Source organism: Solanum stenotomum, chromosome 6, assembly GCF_019186545.1.
Source record: "Solanum stenotomum isolate F172 chromosome 6, ASM1918654v1, whole genome shotgun sequence".
Lineage (NCBI taxonomy): Eukaryota > Viridiplantae > Streptophyta > Magnoliopsida > Solanales > Solanaceae > Solanum > Solanum stenotomum.
The window spans coordinates 23352871-23363475 of record NC_064287.1 but is presented as its reverse complement, the minus strand read 5'-3'; positions in this window follow the sequence as shown (position 1 = coordinate 23363475).

Here is a 10605-nt window from a genome sequence, read left to right as displayed (position 1 = left end):
GGGGGGGGGGGGGGGGGGTTATAGTGGGTTGATAGGGGAGTAGATGGGGGGAGCGATGGTAGTGGGTGGGGGTAAAAAAATAAAAAATTGAAATTAGAAATATCTTTTAAAAATAATTTTTAAGCTTGTTCCAAAGCTGTCTCCATTGTTGCACTTCCCAATACTTTCCTCTCAAGTTGCGAAAACTTCAATCTACCGTCTTTGTCTTCGTCTTCTTCATCATCGCCATCATCTACCCTCAAGGTAACACTCTTATTTTCTTTCATTGTTAGGATTTTGAGAGTGTAAATGTTGAAAATCCATTGGGCTGTTTTTGTTTATATTTTTTTTGTGTTGTTTTTGTCCAAATTATCACCTGCGTTGTTGGAAAGATTTCTGGATTTCATTGAGAGTTCTCTATATGAAAAGGTTTGTGATGCTAAATTTATGAAAATTCAACTGTTTTTTATTTTTATGCCTATGAATGAGATGTATGCCCTTCATTTACTTAGTTTAGAGAAATTAGTAAGATAAAGGACAATAATATTGGTGTGAGGTTGATGTTTGATATATTTTGAACGACAACGGTGTTTTGGAATTCGTTAGAGTTTGGATAGCTCATAGAATCCAAAGACATGAAAGATGAGTGTCATGAACCAAACCATCGTGATTGACACCCACACTAATTCTCCGGTGGGAGAATCATTTATGCTAATTAGCTAACCAACTAAATGAAAAATATTAAGGCATTTAAGTTACGGAAGCAAGTTAAATGAGAAGGAAAGAATAGAGTTCCCATAAACTCCAACAAAAGTCTAATAGTAATATACTAACATTGCGGAAGTAATGTGTAACATCTCACTAATTGAAATAACTAGGAAGAAGTTAAAGAATTGGAAATAGTCATTTAAGGAAAGAATGAAAATTTGGAAATTTTGTTGAGTTAGGATAAGTGGAGTTTTGGTCAACTTCAAACGGCCATACCTCCTAGCTCAGGATGAGTTAGATGTACTTCCAGATATGGTTGGAAAGCTCTTGGAATAATCTTTCTAACGCCACCATGTTTGCACGATTCAAAGTTTGTTTGAGTGAGATACGCTCATTGGAAGTTGAGTTGTTGAATAAGGAAAGTCCAATCCGGATTTTGAAAGGGTAGTTTGGTCTTTTCCGTGCCCAATTATTTTATTTCGTTTTTGGTAATTAAGTTAAGGTCTAATCAGAAATAGACCAGTTTATGCTTTTACCAAAATATGCTAGGGCTTGGAGGAAAGAGAAAAGAGGAGAAAGGAGAACAAAAGTTCATAGTTCGTCGAATTATTGGATATTTTCATGTGGATTTCGCCAAAGGCTAACCCCTACAAGGTATGTGAGACTTTCATAACGTTGGGTTCGTTCTCCCACGTGCCAAATATGTTTATTTCAGTGTGAACTCGTCCTAAAAGATTTTGAAAGTTGATGTTCTTGATATGTATTCTTGAATTTGATATTGTTCTTGAGTTGGGCTGAAATTGAGAAGTTTCTGAGATCATTACGCCAAATTATGAGTTAGTTGAAGTTAGGTTCTTAGGTACATTTGTTGGGTATCTGTATCTAAAAAGAATTTGAGAAAAAAATCGAGTTTGGGCGAATTGGACCTGGAAAATTAAGAAGAAAATTAGTCGATAAATATAGACACTGGCTCTGTGTCGCGGACCTGCTCCCTAGATTTGGAAAAAGTCATTTTGTGTCACAGAGCGGTCACAGACAGTTCTGCCTCAAAAATTATTTTTGCGACTAAAATTTAAGTACATCTCCTCATCATGGACTAGTATAATGATTTCTTGATCTTTTCTCGTGATTAACTATCTAAAATCACTCTTAAACATCTGATGGTTATCGTGACCAACGACACTAACCTACGATATGAGTTTCTACGATCGTCGATAGTATAGTAACCCAAATAAAGGTTGGGGACGTGTCCCAAGGGAGTGGTTTTAAGAATTGATAGAAAAATAAACTAAAGCTCTAACTAGTCGTAGTTAAAGACATTTACGAACAAAAACATAGTAAATTAAAGGGTGTGACACGAAAGTGTCAAATATCAATTTGGGGGTTTTGTCTCAAGTAGTAAAAACAACAAAAATTAACCAGAAAATCAAGTATGGGGAAATGTTCTTGGGGTGTGACTGCAATACAAGTTGAGATAAATCGTTGGGTACATGCTTTCAATAGGAAATTTGCAAGATAATAGTGACTAGGCTAAACTTTAGATGGAAATAAGTTCCCTCTCGGGCAACTTACCCCGTTTCAAATGGGTTCCTCTCAGACACCCATTTTCCGCATAAAGACCACCCTACGCCTTACCCCACTCACTCTCTTGAACTTAGTGTTAGGATATGGGACTAGGGCTCACCTTCTCGGGCTGAACCTCATGTCGACCAGTCTAGTGGTCTTGGTTTCGCGACCTCCCTCTCGGGCAAGCCGAAAACACATGTGTGATTTTCTATTTGCAACTACGAACTCATTAAGTTAAACCACAATCACGAGGTGAAATTACCATTAAAATGCATCTACCCTATCTACAAGCAAAACCCAACAATAATATCAACACATATTTGCTAAATAACACCCCAAGAATGGGGGTTTTTAGCCACACATAAAGAAATAACATAATACAACTAAAATGATACTAAAATCAAATGGGTATAAGAAATTAAACCTTGATTTAAGCAAAGGAAGAAGAATGTAGAAGACCCATTTCCAACTTAAGGAAGATGAAATCCTTCTCTCTTCAAAGTTCTCACAAAACCCTCTCCAAACTTTGAGAGAAAATATCTAAAAACGTACTATTCAATTTCTGAAAATAATAATAATGGTTCGGAACTTATAAAATTAATAACAAGTTTAGTATTTATAGACTTCAAAAAATAGCGCTGGCGGATCTTTTGGCGAAGTTAGTCGATGCCGCTGAATGACTCGGCGACTCGCCCTTCTTTTGTTTCATTGCCATTTCCTGTTTGCCTTCAGCATATTCACGTTCTGGACCATTGAGCAGTACAGTATTGCTTCGCGGAACTATTTGACGAAGCGTCAACTGCTCCTTTCATCGCCTTTTTGATCCTCTTCCTTTAGGGCCTCACATAGTAGAACAAAGGGGGGAGTATGTCCTTTCGGCGAATCGCCAAAGGTTCTTGGGGATGCTTATACTTCAACTTCTTCCTTCTTTTCAGTCTTTTTGTTCCTTTTTGTGCCAACGTGTCCATGCTTCCACTAAAACGTCAAATACCTAAAACTTAAGAGTTTTCATTAGATATTGAGACAAAATAAGCATTCAAGGACACTATTTCTATCCAAATAAAGCCCTAAATGAGTCCAATTTGGGTACTCATCAACACACGAACTTAAACTTTTGCTTTTTCTCAAGAAAACTTGAGTTCAGCCATTCAAAAAGGGTGTCTCAAACAGTGCTACACAAGACTCAATTATGAGTGCACACAACAAGACTCAATTTACTTATGCAAAGATTAAAGTTGTGACACACCATTACCAAAGATTCGCATGCTCGCAATACTTGCTACTTGTGCAAGTTCAAGCTCAACAAAAAGTATCTAAATTCCCTCACATGAAGAATGATTCAATATTTACACACAGAGGTTTATTATTTCTAGATCAGGAATTCATTTTAACGCTAACACTCAAAATAAGGAACACAATGCATGTTTTCACCCATAGGTTTGCCCTTATTTTCCAATTGACTTTCGATTCGGTTTACTCAAGATCAAAAACGTCTTTCTAAGGCTTGTAATGGGGATGAGTACAAAGGTATGGTCATTTAGGATCAGTGGCTCCTTCCTCGTGGGATGCAGTATTCTCAAGGCACTCCCTTTTTTCCCTTTTTCAATTCTTTTTCAAGTGCTTCTAAGTCACCCCCTTTTTATTCACCTTCATGGATTGCTTGGGAACCCGATTTCCTTCGTACTTTATTCCACATTTCATTTTTGAATTTAATTGAATTGGATTGAAGGGGTTCCATTTTTTTGCAATACCATGGGTTAAGGGAGACTTTTCTTGCACTTCTTGAATTCTCCTTTTCCCTTTCACCACACCCCCAACTTAGGTTTTTGGCCTAAGTTGGCTATTCGCTAAACCACAACTTAAGAGGATTGTACGTAGTGGTTCAAGTAAGGTCTAGGGTTCATCAAGGCTCTTCCCAAGAAAGGTAAGGCTCAAAGGGTATTCAAAAGAGTTTCACACACTCACGGGTAGGCCACAAAGGAGGTATATTTCAAATTTGTCTCACACTCTTTAAAGTTACCTAAGATCATCTCAAGAGGACACCTTTCTAAATCAATCAGACTAACAGGGAAAATTCTAGGTTTATTCATGTAAGTTTCAAAGCAAGCTAATCACAGAAGGCATCAACACTTAAATCAAACAAGACTACACACTTTCGCTGGTGTGCAATGGTATTACAAGAGAATCAATTCGATAAATGGCTAATCACAACGAGATGCAAAGAGTTCACATATTGTCTGTGCAATTTCATTTGGCCTCATCGTAGTCGTACATTCATGTTCATTCAATTGAGAACACTATTCAAGTCATAGGTATTGATCGAAACCGAGACTCAAATTTTTGCAAAAGAATAGCCACATTCAACTCATGAGGGGTGACAAAAATGTGCGAAAAATTCAAAATTTTTCGGAAGGAAGGTTCAAAATCATTTGCAATTAAAAATAAAAGAGAGTCATAAGCTCAAACACCCACGAAATGCAGGTTACAAACAATTTTAAACTGAGGAGCCCAGATATAAACACAAACGCGAACAAAAAGTAAGTAGCACACATAGGTGGGCCTCATCCCACCACTAATAAAAACATTTGTCCTCAAATATATAACAAAAATCCCAAGGTCAAATTAAGTAAAGACAAAGATAGGGCTAGAGAAAAATCCTGGTTAGGTGGCTGTTTCGAGTTGGAATTCTTCAACAGACGTCACGTAAAGTAGAAGGTATGTTGGGGACGTTTGGTGCATTGTTGAGTGATTCATCAACCTCAGTACAACTTCTCTTAGCATTCCAATGTGCCTACCTCAAACCCACACTCTTGACTGACTAATTAGCTATCATTTTGTGTGTTGGCCTGCAGCTTATCCAGTTTGTTCATGTTCATTGACAACGCTTTGACTTTTGAGTGATTCAACGCTTCGCCAAACACTACAAAATTTTCTCAGCAGATGTGGATGTTCAAACAACAGTGACCCTCGAGGTCGCCGATCAGGTGGGTGAATCACTAAAACCTTCCTGAGCTCGCCGAGTATTACAGATTCCAGGCTCAGAGAGTGCCTTAAGTGAAACGATGAAATAACACTGATCATCGGTGTCTTCAACAACTCGCCGACTAGGTTTGCTGCTCGCCATTCTACACCTCTTTGGCACCCACCACAATTCATTCTGCAAAACTAAGACACTATTATTTGTACTAGTATGCAAATATAAGATAATATGGGGTTTTGGGTTGACTCCCAAACAACGCCTTAGTTAATGTCGCGGCATGACGCAAGTCAGCCACTATTATTCATCCTCAGAGTTGACCATGTTGTAATTAGTAAGTCCTCGGCGAATGATGGGTAATGGCCTGATATCAAATGGATGGTTTGAGCATCCTACAGCTTAATGGTCATGGAGTGAGAGGCTGACGCTTTGTTTAGCATTTTGACGTTCTCCTTCATGTCATTTAACATCTTCTTATGTTCCTCGATTTTTTGCTGAATGAGTAACGAAGCTTCATCATCTTGCACATTTCTCTACTTTCTCCCATGTTTACACCCTCAAAGGGAGGAGTGTTTTTCTTCTTTCATGGCTTTTGTTTTCAATTCTGTAACTCGGGTGGATAGAACATCCCACTGGGGTGACTAGTGCGCCCCACTCCTGCTTTCGTTTTGTTTCTTTGTTGGCTTCCACTATGCCGTCGAGGAGTTTTGCTACCACTTAAAAAGGCTGGTGTAGCATGCTGCCCTCAAAATATTGATCAACTATACTTCTATTCTCGTGTACTAGACCTCGATAGAAGCACTCCAGCAGTCCCTTATACGTCATCCCGTGAGATGGGCATTGTTACAGCACCGCTAGAAACTTTAGCCACATTTGTTGAATTGTTTCATCCCCTTCTTGTTTTAATGTTAGGAGGTTGTCCCTGAGGTTCAGCAGTTTCAAAAGGTGATGATTTGTGTGATATCCATAGTGATTTTCCACCCTTAGTTCCTATTCTGATATTTACACTTGCAAAATAAAACTACAATTTAGATTAGTATAACTAAAACTAAGAAGAATCAAAAATTTTATTCAACTACGAATTCCCAAATAACACCACTCCCCGGCAGAAGCGCTATTTTGATGCTTATCGTGACCAACGACACTAACCTACGGTATGAGTCTCTATGATCGTCGATAGTATAGTAACCCAAGTAAATGCTAAGGTCGTGTACCAATGGAGTGGTTTTGAGAATTGATAGAAAAACTAAATTAAGCTCTAACTAGTCGTAGCTAAATACATTTACGAACAAAAACATAGTAAATTAAAGTGGGTGACATGAAAGTGTCAAATATCAATTTGGGGGTTTTTTCACAAGTAGTAAAAACAATAAAAATTAACAAGAAAATAAAGTATGGGGAATTGTTCTTGGGGTGTGACTGCAATACAAGTTGAGATAAATCGTTGGGTACATGCTTTTAATATGAAATTTGAAAGATAATACTGACTAGGCTAAGATTTAGATGGAAATAAGTTCCCTCTCGAGCAACCTACCCCGTTTCAAATGGGTTCCTCTCGGACAACCATTGTCGTATGAAGACCAGCCTACGCCTTACCCCACTTACTCTCTCTAGCTGAGTGTTAGGATATGGGACTAGTGTTCACCCTCTCGGGCTGAACCTCATGTCGACCCACTCCTTAGGCCATCAGTCTAGTGGTCTTGGTTTCGCGACCTCCCTCTCGGACAAGCCGAAAACACATGTGTGATTTTCTATTTGCAACTACGAACCCATTAAGTTAAACCACAACCACTACGTGAAATCACCATTAAAATACATCCACCCTATCAACAAGCAAAACCCAATAATAATATCAATATATATTTGCTAAATCACACCCCAAAAATGGGGTTTTTAGCCACAGATAAAGAAATAACAAAATACATCTTAAATGATACTAAAATCAAATGGGTATAAGAAATTAAACCTTGATTTAACCAAAGAAAGAAGAATGGAGAAGACCCATTTCCAACTCAGGGAAGATGAAATCCTTCTCTCTTCAAGTCTCTCACAAAACCCTCTCCAAACTTGAGAGAAAATATCTAAAAAATGTACTATTCAATTTCTGAAAATAATAATAATGGTTCGGAACTTCTAAAATTATTGACAAGTTTAGTATTTATAGACTCCAGAAAATAGCACTGGCGGATCTTTCAGTGAAGTTAGTCGATGCCGCTGAATGACTCGGCGACTCGCCTTTCTTTTGTTTCATCGCCGTTTCATGTTTGCCTTCAGCATCTTCACGTTCTGGACCATTGGGCAGTATAGTACTGCTTCGCGGAACTATTTGACGAAGTGTCGACTGCTCCTTTCATCGCCTTTTTGATCCTCTTCCTTCAGGGCCTCGCATACTGGAACAAAGGGGGGAGTCTGTCCTTTCGGCGAATCGCCAAAGGTTCTTAGGGATGCTCATACTTCAACTTTTTCGTTCTTTTCAATCTTTTTGTTCTGTTTTGTGCCTACGTGTCCATGCTTCCACTAAAACATCAAACACCTGAAACTTAAGAGTTTTCATTAGATATTGAGAAAAAATAAGCATTCGAGGACACTATTATATCCAAATAAAGCGCTAAATAAGTCTAATTTGTGTACTCATCAACACACAAACTTAAACTTTTGCTTGTTCTCAAGCAAAATTGAGTTCAGCCGTTCAAAAAGGGGGTCTCAAATAGTACTACACAAGACTAAATTATGAGAGCACAAAACAAGACCCAATTTACTTATGCAAGGATTAATTGTGTACTCAAAGATTCAAGTTGTGACACACCATTACAAAAGATTTTCAAGGTCGCAATACTTGCTACTTGTGCAATTTCAAGCTCAACAAAAAGTATCTAAATGCCCTCACATGAAAAATGAATCCATATTCACTCAAAGAGATTAATCTTTTCTAGATCAGGAATTTGATGCAACGCTGACACTCAAAAAGAGGAACAGAATGCATGTTTTCACCCATAGGTTTGCCCTTATTTTCCAATGGACTTTCGATTCGGTTTACTCAAGATCAAAAAGGTTTTTCTAAGTCATGTAATGGGTATGAGTACAAAGGTATGGTCATTTAGGATCAGTGGCTCCTTTTTCAATTCTTTTTCTAGTGCTTCTAAGTCACCCCCTTTTTATTCACCTTCATGGATTGCTTGGGAACCCGAATTCCTTCGTACTTTATTCTACATTTCATTTTTGAATTAGATTGAAGGGGTTCCATTTTAATGCAATACCATGGGTTAAGGGAGACTTTTCTTGCACTTCTTGACTTCTCCTTTTCCCTTTCACCACACCCCCAACTTAGGTTTTTGGCCTAAGTTGGCTGTTCGCTAAACCACAACTCAAGAGGATTGTACGTAGTGGTTCAAGTAAGGTCTAGGGTTCATCAAGGTTCTTCCCAAGAAAGGTAAGGCTCAAAGGGTATTCAAAAGAGTTTCACACACTCACGGGTAGGCCACAAAGGAGGTATATTTCAAATTTGTCTCACACTCTTTAAAGTTACCTAAGATCATCTCAAGAGGACACCTTTCTAAATCAATCAAACTAACATGGCAAATTCTAGGTGTATTCATGCAAGTTTCAAAGCAAGCTAATCACACAAGGCATCAACACTTAGGTCAAACAAGACTACACACTTTCGGTAGTGTGCAACGGTCATTACAAGAGAATCAATTCAATAAATGGCTAAACACAACGAAATGCAAAAAGTTCACACATTGTCTGTGCAATTTCAGTTGGCCTAATCGTAGTCATACATTCATGTTCATTCAATTGAGAACACTGTTCAAGTCATAGGTATTGATCGAAACCGAGACTCAATTTTTTTGCAAAAGAATAGCCATAGTCAACACATGAGGGGTGACAAAAATGTGCGAAAAATTCAAAAAATTTTGGAAGGAAGGCTCAAAATCATTTGCAATTAAAAATAAAAGAGAGCCATAAGCTCAAACACCCACGTAAAGTAGTTTGCAAACAATTTTAAATAGAGCAGCCCAGATATAAATACAAACGCGAACAATAAGTAAGTAGCACACACAGGTGGGCTTCATCCCACCACAAATAAAAAAATTTGTCCTCAAATATCTAACAAAAATCTCGACGTCAAATTAAGTAAAGACAGAGATAGGGCTAGAGAATAATCACGGTTAGGTGGCTGTTTCGAGTTGGAATTCTTCAAAAGACGTGACGCAAAGTAGAAGGTATGTTGGGGAGGTTTGGTGCATTGCTAAGTGATTCATCAACCTCAGAACAACTTCTCTTAGCATTCCAATGTGCCTACCTCAAACCCACACTCTTGACTGACTAATTAGCTATCATTTTGTGCGTTGGCCTACAGCTTATCCAGTTTGTTCATGTTCGTTGACAATGCTTTGACTTTTGAGTGGTTCGACGCTTCGCCAAACATTACAAAATCTTCTCAGAAGATGTGGATGTTCAAACGGCAATGACCCTCGAGGTCGCCGATAAGATGGGTGAATCGCCAAAACCTTCCTGAGCTCGCCGAGTATTACAGATTCCAGGCTTAGAGAGTGCCTTCAGTCAAACGACGAAATAACACTGATCATCGATGTCTTAGCGACTCGCCGACTGGGTTTGCTGCTCGCCATTCTACACCTCTTTGGCACCCACCACAATTCAATCTGCTAGACTAAGACACTATTATTTGTACTAGTACGCAAATATAAGATAATATGGGGTTTTGGATTGACTCCCAAACAACCCCTTAGTTAACGTCGCGGCACGACGCAAGTCAGCGACTATTCTTCATCCTCAGAGTTGACCATGTTGTAATTGGGTAAGTCCTCGGCAAATGATGGGTAATGGCCTGATATCAAATGGCCGATTTGAGCATCCTTCAGCTTAATGGTCATGGAGTGAGAGGCGGACGCTTCGTTTAGCATTTTTATGTTCTCCTTCATGTCATTTAACATCTTCTCATGTGCCTCGATTTTTTGCTGAATGAGTGACAGAGCTTCATCATCTTGCGCATTTCTCTACTTTCTCCCATGTTTACACCCTCAAAGGGAGGAGTGTTTTTCTTCTTTCACGGCTTGTGTTTCCAATTCTGTGACTCGGGTGGATAGAACATCACACTGGGTGACTAGTGCGTCCCACTCCTGCTTTCTTTTTGCTTCTTTGGTTGCTTCCACCATGTCGTCGAGGAGGTTTGCTACCACTTCATAGGGCTAGTGTAGCATGCTGCCCTCAAAATATTGATCAACTATACTTTTATTCTCGTGTCCTAGACCTCGATAAAAGCACTCCAGTAGTCCCTTATCTGTCATGTCGTGAGATGGGCATGGTTGCAGCACCGCTTGAAACTTTATCCAGATTTGTTGAATTGTTTCATC